This window comes from Schistocerca cancellata, chromosome 1 (genome assembly GCF_023864275.1).
Source record: "Schistocerca cancellata isolate TAMUIC-IGC-003103 chromosome 1, iqSchCanc2.1, whole genome shotgun sequence".
Taxonomy (NCBI): Eukaryota; Metazoa; Arthropoda; class Insecta; order Orthoptera; family Acrididae; genus Schistocerca; species Schistocerca cancellata.
This window is the reverse complement of record NC_064626.1, coordinates 933,684,796-933,693,809: the sequence shown is the minus strand read 5'-3', so window position 1 is coordinate 933,693,809 and position 9,014 is coordinate 933,684,796. Positions and strand designations below refer to the sequence as shown.

The 9,014-nt window shown below is 42.4% G+C and overlaps 1 pseudogene; it reads left to right on the top strand.

Moving 5' to 3' along the window:
• Positions 1-8,598: 8,598 nt before the first annotated feature.
• Positions 8,599-8,717, top strand: LOC126100128 (5S ribosomal RNA; annotated as a pseudogene).
• The last annotated feature ends 297 nt before the right edge of the window (positions 8,718-9,014 follow it).

Below are 9,014 nucleotides of genomic sequence, written 5' to 3'. Positions count from 1 at the left end.
CTTAGTTCTCACCTTACACAAGAGAAACAACAAACATAAATTCACAATCTACAGAAAACCCACAATCACCAGCGCCATTATTCATAACCAATCCAATCACCCCATAACTCACAAAGAAGCCAACTTCAGATATTTACTTCATAGGCTGAACAAAATACCCATGAACAAACATGATTACACACAAGAAATGAACACAATAAAACAAATTGGACAGGAGAATGGATATGATGCAATGAGAGTAGACAAAATATACCACAAAATACAAAAACAAACAAAACATAACCATGAAACACACACACACAAACAAACACAACACAACACACAACAAATCAGCAGACAGTAAGCAACAATTGGCACATAATGACTTACAACAACGAAGTCACACACAGGGTGGGTAATATACTAAAGAAACAAGGACTCAACATCGCATACAGAACCAACAACACAATTCAAAGCAGACTTGGATGAAATACCACCAACACCGACAAATACAGCCAGTCCGGCATACAACAACTTACTTGCAACAGCTGTCAATCTGTATACGTGGGCCAAACATGTAGGAATTTGAAAACCAGGTATACAGAACACCTCAGAGCACTGAAAAGCAACAGCTCACACTCAACATTTGCAGACCACCTGATAGCACACAATCACCACCCAACAAACATTGAAACTGATTTACACATCCTAAAAACTAGTAGCAGCTTCTACCAAAAATTAACTATAGAAGCAAAGTATCACACCCAAAAAACAATAGCCCAAGGAAGGAAAGTACTCAATGAATACACATCACTGTGCAACAAAACCCTATTCGCTACAATAGAAGAACTATACAAATAACACCCACACTAAAACCACTCATGGGAAAAAATAAATAAATAAAAAATCTTTCTACCTCTCCCTCCCTCTCCCTCACTCTATCTTTATCTCTCTCTCTCTCTCTATCTGTCTATCTTATCTTTCTTCTCTCTCTCTCTCTCTCTCTCTCTCTACCTATCTATCTATCTTCATCTCTCTCTCTCTCTCTCTCTCTCTCTCTCTCTCTGCCCCAGTACTCAACACACACACGCAAACCCACACAAACCATACACCACAGACGCCAAATACAATTTAAACTCGCGTGCCTCACCCAGCCAAACACGCTACGAAACAAATGAACACCACACAGCCACAACAACACGTAATGGTAGCGAAAACTCCGCCTATGTTTTGAGAAATCGAAAAAGTGCAGTGCCAAGCGACCATAGGTCACGAAGTAAGCCTATTTACTTCGCTAACAACACAGGAGAACGAACCACAACTTCAAAACTGTAAGTTACACGCATAAAATGTGGTACAGACTCATTTCCGTTAGTAAATGCATAACAAACAGAAAAACAAATTACGTTTTGCTGTTTGCAGATGACAATTTGTATATTGCGTAGCAGAATAGCTACCAAAATAGATGGACAATAGCATCATGTAAGGTATGTTAACTAATGGATATATCCACTTTTCGCCAATTAAGCTATAAATGGAACTTTGACATAATGTTATAAACAACACAAATGTTAATATGTCACAACAATTTTACAGTTGAAAATAAAAATGAAACCGACTGATGATAGCACAAAAGTGCTGAAACATGTATGGGCGAAACAAAACAGAAAAAAAGGTGTCTTGCAGAAGGCGGAACTTCTGATCCCATTTTTGTAGCAATCACGGACATAACAAGAACTGCACCACAAGATGACTATTAAGACAAGATTGAGAATTAGCCCACGTTCGGTTCTCTTGGATGTGACTGCAATGGGGGAGGTAGCCACTATAAAAAGACAGAATAACCAACGAAAGTATAATATTCTACGAGTTGGAGCGTGGAATATCAGAAGTTTTAACTTGGTAGGAAAGTTAGAAAATTCGAAACGGATACGCAAAGGCTCAGTCTAGATATAGCGGGAGTCAATGAAATGAAATAGAGAAGAGATGAGGATTTCTGGTCAAGCGAATATAGAGTAATCTCATCAGCGGAAGAAAACTGTGTACAAAGGCCTTAGGATACACTATGAATAGAAAGGTAGGACAGAGTGTTAGCTACCGTGAACAGTTCAGTGATATGGTTGTTCTCATCAGATTCTAAATCAAACCGACACCGACCACAATATTTCAGGCACAGATGCCGATGTCGAAAGGAGTTAATTATGAGATAGAGAAATTATTTGAGGATACTGAACGGGTAAATCAGTAAGTAAAGGGAGATGGAAATCTAATAATCATGAAATGCTGCTGTAGGGGAAGGAATAGAAGAAACAGCAAAGGCTGAACGCGGGCTTTGTTGTAGGAATAATAGAGGGGAAACACGAATGATTTCTACAATAAATTTCAGCTAGTGATAGCAAATACACAGTTCAGAAATCACAAGAGTGCGAGATATACTTGACAAAGGCCTGGAGGTACAGCAAGATTCCAGTTGGATTAGATCATTGTTAGACAGAGATTCCGAAATAAGATACTAGATTGTAATGTGTACACAGGAGCAGATATATTAGCTGAAGATTAAGAAGATAGTATGAAAGTGTGGAGGTAAGTTTTAAACTAAAGTACTGAGGAATGATGAAACGCATTTGAAATTCGTAAAGATGTGGATACTGCGATAAGAAATAACACAGTCGGCAGTTCAGTTGAGTAACGGACAGCTCTAAAATGTGCAGTCGCAGCTGTTGGGCAGACAAATGTAGATACTAGGAAGGTAAGTGTGATTAACTCTTGGGTAACAGATGAAATACATCAGTTGATCGACGAAAGAAGCAAGTACAAAAATGTTCGGAGATGGACAGGAAGACTGCAATGTAAATCATTCAGGAATGAAATAAATAGAAAGTGCAGACAAGCTAAGCCGAAATAACTGCGGGAAAAATGTGAAGAAATCGTAAGAAAAACTGTCGGAAGACAGACGTAGCGTATAGAAACGTCAAAACAACCGAAGGTGAGATTAAAAGAAAGGGCGACTGCATTAAGAGAGCAATGGGAAATCCACAATTAAACGAGGACAGAGCATTAGGTGGAAAGTGGACACTGAAGATTCTATGAGTGGGTGGAATTGTCTGATGACAGAAGAAGAAATTGGAATCGATATGAAAAGGTAGGGATCCAGTATTATAATTAAAATTTGAAAGAGCTTTGGAAAAATTTAGTTCAAGAAAGGCAAAAGGGATAGATAGCATTCCATCGGAATTTCTAAAATCAGGGGATGTGGCAACCAAACGACTTTTCAGGCTGGTATGTAGAATGTATGACATGGCTACATACCATCAGACTTTCGGAAAAAAACGTAGTCCACGCTATTCGAAGATAGCAGGAGCAAATAAGTGCGAGAACTACCGCACAATCAGTTCAACAGGTCATGTATCCAAGTTGCTGACAAGAATGGGAAAGAAAACTGAGGAATTGTTAGATGACGGAAGGTAAGGACACCAGTGGGGCAGTCCTGACGTTGCTCTTGAGAATAAAAGCAAGACTGAAGAAAAATCTGGAAAAAGCGTCCGACAGTGGAAAATGATGCAAGATGTTCAAAATTCTGAGAAAAGTAGGACTAAGCAACAGGGAGTGACGAGTAATACACAATGTCTACAAGGAGCAATAGGGAACAGTATGAATAGAAAACCAAGAACAAATTCGTCGGATTAAAAGGGAGTTAAGACAGAGACGCAATCTTTACCCCTACTGTTCAGTTTGTATATCGAAGAAGCAGTGACGGAAAGAAACGAAAGGTTCAAGAATGGGTTTAAAGTTCAGGGTGAAAGGATATCATTGATAAGTTTCGCTGATGACATTGCTATCCTCAATGAATGTGAAGAAGAATTACAGGATCTGTTGGGATGCAATGAACAGTCTGATGAGTATAGAATATGGATTGAGAGTAAATCGAAGAAAGTCGAAGGTAATGAGAAGTAATGACAATGAGAATAACAAGAAACTTAACATCAAAATTGGTGATCACAAAGAAGACCAAGTTACGGAATTCTGCTACCTTGGAAGCAAGTAGCACTTCATGGATGATGTAACGGGGACATAACAAGCAGACTAGCATTGGCAAAGAGGACATTCGTGGCTAAAAGAAGTCAATTAGTAGCAAACATAAGCCTTAATTTGAGGGAGATATTTCTGAGAATGTGCATTCGGACAGTAGCACTGTATGGTAGTGGATCTCAGACTGTAGGAAAACCGGTACAGAAGAGAATCAAAGGTTTCCAAACAGGATGGTACAGAAGAAAATTAGATGGACTGATAAGGTTAGGGATGTGGAGATTCTGATAACTGACAAATAAGAAGGAACAGGATGATAGGACAGGTGTTAAAATATCAGGGAATAACTTCCATGGTACAAGAGGGAGCTGTATAAGGTAAAACGTGTAGAGAAAGACAGAAAGTGGAATATACCCAACACGTAATTACAGATATAGGGTGCAAGTGCTACCCTGAGGGTGAGAGGTTGATTCAGAACAGGATATCGCGTGGCTCGCATCAAACCAGAGAGTCAACTAATAAAAAAAAAAAAATGAAGAGCATCGCGTCCTCTACATAGTAAGGTAAAAGGATAAAGCGCCGCCCACTGGAACATAATGCAGGAGCGGACGAAATGCTGCTGACGATAACATTAATGCAAACGGAAACGTAAGCCATCTGAAGACGCATATCATGGCCGAAACCAGTTATAGCAATTAGTTATTCAGAAGTATTTGTGGTTGTTTGCGTTTTCCACCAACAAACACATTTATGACTGAATGAAAATGACGTAAAGTGAGCGGGACACGTGGACGCGCGAGTGGATGTTAAGGGGCATCAAACAAGTGTTTTCTTTGTCTCCAACTGATACGAAACGACCGAGAGGCTGACCTAATGAAACTTGGGTAAATGACATTAGAAAATATACAGTAGGTACTTGGAGCTGTACGGATGAGAGGACCGTAGTGCATGGGGAAAGTCTGCAGGAGAGTTCTACTCAACAATGGATGTCAAATTGCTGCTGATCATGATGGCATGATGGTGAATAATATTGACAATAGTAATGAGAATTTCTAAATCTTGTCAACATGAAGTCACAAGTACTCTGCGTTTCGGGGACGTAAGGATGGAACAGTTCATACTTCCAAGTTGTATGTAGTCATATATGGGCGACCGTTGTAAAGATCACGAACAATACTGGACATTGAAGAAGGTAGTTAGAGCTAGAATTTTTCTCAGCATGTGTACTCGATTGTGTGATTATTGTTGGTGTTAGCTGCGGTGAGTAAGAAGTTCTCAGGTGAGGTTGGCAAAGTCATAGCAGAAACGCTGTAAGTCAAAACTCTGCACCTTGCAACAAATGCTAAACTAGTCACAGATTACCTTTCATTGAACGCTGCAGTAAATCCTCAAAGGCACAAAGGTATCCAAGTCACAGCTCTGGACTGCACGCATTGGTAGATCGAAAGAGCTTGCTTTCGTGTTGCCCAACGGCAGTTGACATTGAACGTAAATAAATGTAACATATTGCGCGTATAAAGGAGGAGAGCTCCACTATTATACAATTACACTATTGCTGAAAAATTGTTGGAAATAATAACTACCATAAAATATTTAGAAGTAACTATTCGGAGCGACATTAAGCCGAATGACCGCATAAAGCGACAAGGAAAAGCAGATGCCAGACTGAGATTCATTGCAAGAATCTTAAGGAAAAGAAGTGGCTTGCAAAACACTTCTTGAATGGTCCTCATCGGCCTGGCTCCCTTACCAGGTAGGAATCATAGAAGAGAAAGACATGAGCCAATGAAGAGGGGCGCAGTTCGTCACGGGATCGTTTAGTCGACGAGAGAGGGTTACAGAGATGTTCAAGAAACTCCAATGGCAGACATTACAAGGGAGGTGCTATATCTCATGGAGAGGTCTACTATCGAAATTTCGAAAGATTAAGTCCCAGGAAGGATAGGACAACATATTACTTCGTCCCACAAATGTTTCACGAAATCGCCACAACGAGGAAATTCGAGAAATTAGAGCTGATATGGAGATTTATCGGCAATCTTTCTTCCCACGCGCCATTCGTGTATGGAACACAGAAGGAAGATTTAGATAATGGTGCCAGAACTACTCTCGCCCCACACCGTCAGGTGGTTGGTTGGTTGACTCTGGGGAGGCGATCAAACAGCGAGGTCATCCGTCCCTTCGGATTGGGGAAGGATGGGGAAGGAATTCGGCCGTGCCCTTTCACACGAACCATTCCCGCATTTAGCTGAAACGAGTTAGGGAAATCACGGAAGACCTAAATCAGGATGGCCGCACGCGGGTTTGAACAGTCGTCCTTCCGAGTGCGAGTCCAGTGCTCTAACCACAGCCCCATCTCGCTCAGTACTCCGTCAGGTGGCTTGCGAAGTAGAAATGTAGCTGTACATGTTGCTGAAGATGTTTGCGCAGACTAGTGTGGAAAGCTCGCAGCCCATTAGCAGCACTGACCCTTTTGTTTGCTGACATTCACAGGGACACCCGCTGGGTGACAAAACCGCTGCGAACGTTCAGCAGCAGCGAAACATACGAACGCACAGTTAATGATAACCTCAGACGCTGGTCTTTTTGAAACCCAAAAACTAGGTATTTATCTTGATTAACGTTATTGAAAACTTACCCAATGTCGTGTTGGAAAACGAGTGGAGTTTCATCCCCTTTAAAATCTACGAAATTTTCGAATTTTGTCCAGAAGAATTGTCTCTGTTGCCAACGTCAGACTGTCGCAGTAGGTATCCCACTCGTATCCTAGCGATGGAAGATTGGAGTAAATGATGGATTAAATAATGGGAATAAGCATGCTGGAAGTCAGAGCACCCTGATTTTATTCAGCACTGCGAAAAGTTAATAAAGATAAAAGTGTGTGTGTGTATTGGTGTGAAATTAGATTTACACACGTAAATCTCATCTTTCCTTCATCCATTTCCTCACTTTCCAGCTTGAATTACGTGCGGTTTAACCCCAGTTCGTGTATTAAAATATTCGCATTAAATATTCCAATTATGTTGTCTTCAGGGAGTTGTTAAAGACTCTGTGCTCACTTGATTTTGAGTATGAAGCTGGAAGCTGGACTGCAATCTTACTTCTTACTACTTTGTTCTATCATCTTCAAGGAGAAGAGGTGACAAAGGGATATGAGGAATCACCTCTTTACGACTTTCAGATTTTGCAGTCATATCGCACGTAGACAGAAACTTCTGAAAGTAAGTTACACATATCGTTCCACTCTAACAACTCTGCGCAACAAGAGTGTTTCACTATCAGAAGAGATTAAATTTGTCTGTTTCCTGCAGACACGGTCCTGCTGTAGCACGGGTAACAGGCGCAGCTCAGTTTGCGAGTGAAACGGTGTAGCAACTGGAAACGTACTCGAAAGTTGAAGTACACAAAACAGGACCATTCTTATGGACGAAATGTCTCAATGCAGACAGATTCATTGTGAAATTCTATCAGTATACGGACCAAACGCAATGTCGCATGCTACAGTAGTGAAACGAGCCAACAATTTGACCATTCAGATCTTGCATCATGCAATTTCCATCTTTTACACAGGCTGAAAGAACATCTGGAGGAAAAAGATTTGTCAACGCTTAGAACGTTCACACAGCTGTTCTCGGACGTCTGCATGACTAAGGAGCGGATTTCTGTTGTCTAGTAATTGAGAGATTGTTAGAACGTTCCGACCATCGTTTGTAGAGACTTGGTGAATATATTAAAAAATAGTATGACGTACGAGTATCTGTGTCACTATGAAGCGTGGTGCAACATTCAATAAATGTTGCTTCACCTGCTACAATAATATTTAAAGTACTTTTAGAAGTTCCATCGTACACGACAATTCCGACGGACTCCGCGATTCTCGAATAAAGCACTCCGTCTTCAGGCCACAAGTGGCCCATCGGGACCATCCGACCGCCGTATCATCCTCAGATGAGGATGCGGAAAGGAGGGGCGTGTGGTCAGCACACCGCTCTCCCGGTCGTTATGATGGTTTTCTTTGACCGGAGCCGCTACTATTCGGTCGAGGAGCTCCTCAATTGGCATCACGAGGCTGAGTGCACCCCGAAAAATGGCAACAGCGCATGGCGGCTGGATGGTCACCCATCCAAGCGCCGGCCACGCCCGACAGTGCTTAACTTCGGTGATCTCACGGGAACCGGTGTATCCACTGCGGCACGGCCGTTGCCCGATTCTCGAATGGCTGCATGATTAAGGAGACAATTTCTGTTGTCCAGGAATAGAGGGATTGTTAGAACGTTGCGACCATCGTTTGTAGAGACTTGGTGAATATGTTGAAAAACAGTATAAAGTACGAGTATCTCTGTCACTGTGAAGTGTAGTGGAACATTCAGTAAAAGTTACTTCACCTGCTATAATAATTTAGACTTTCCATCGTACACGACAGTTCCGACGAGCCACTCCAGAACAAGGACAGGTACTGTGGCGTTTCTCCACCAACACTTTTTCTGCAGGAATTTCATTAGGAAGTGAACGGCTGTTCACAATATAGCACTGATCTTAGTACTACTGAATTTCGTCTTTTGTTACACCCGAAGAGCCTGTTTCTGATTGTGGGCCAACGGCCTTGCCGCAGTGGCAGCACCGGTTCCCGTCAGATCACCGAAGGTAAGCGCTGCTGGGGCTGGGCTAGCACTTGGGTGGGTGACCATCCGGTCTGCCGAGCGCTGTCGGCAAGCGGGATGCACTCAGCCCTTGTGAGGCAAACTGAGGAGCTACTTTACTGAGAAATAGCGGCTCCGGTCTCGTACACAGACATACGGCCGGCAGAGCGGTGTGCTGACCACATGCCCCGCCATATCCGCATCCAGTAACGCCTGTGGGCTGTGAGGATGGTGCGGCGGCCGGTCGGTACCGTTGGGTCTTCGTGGCCTGTTCGGACTGCGGGATACACATGTGGTCTCCCTAACGCAGTGTCAGGTCTCGAGCAGTTTCCTACGTTGCCAGTGGCATTGACGGAGGACCGTGTTATG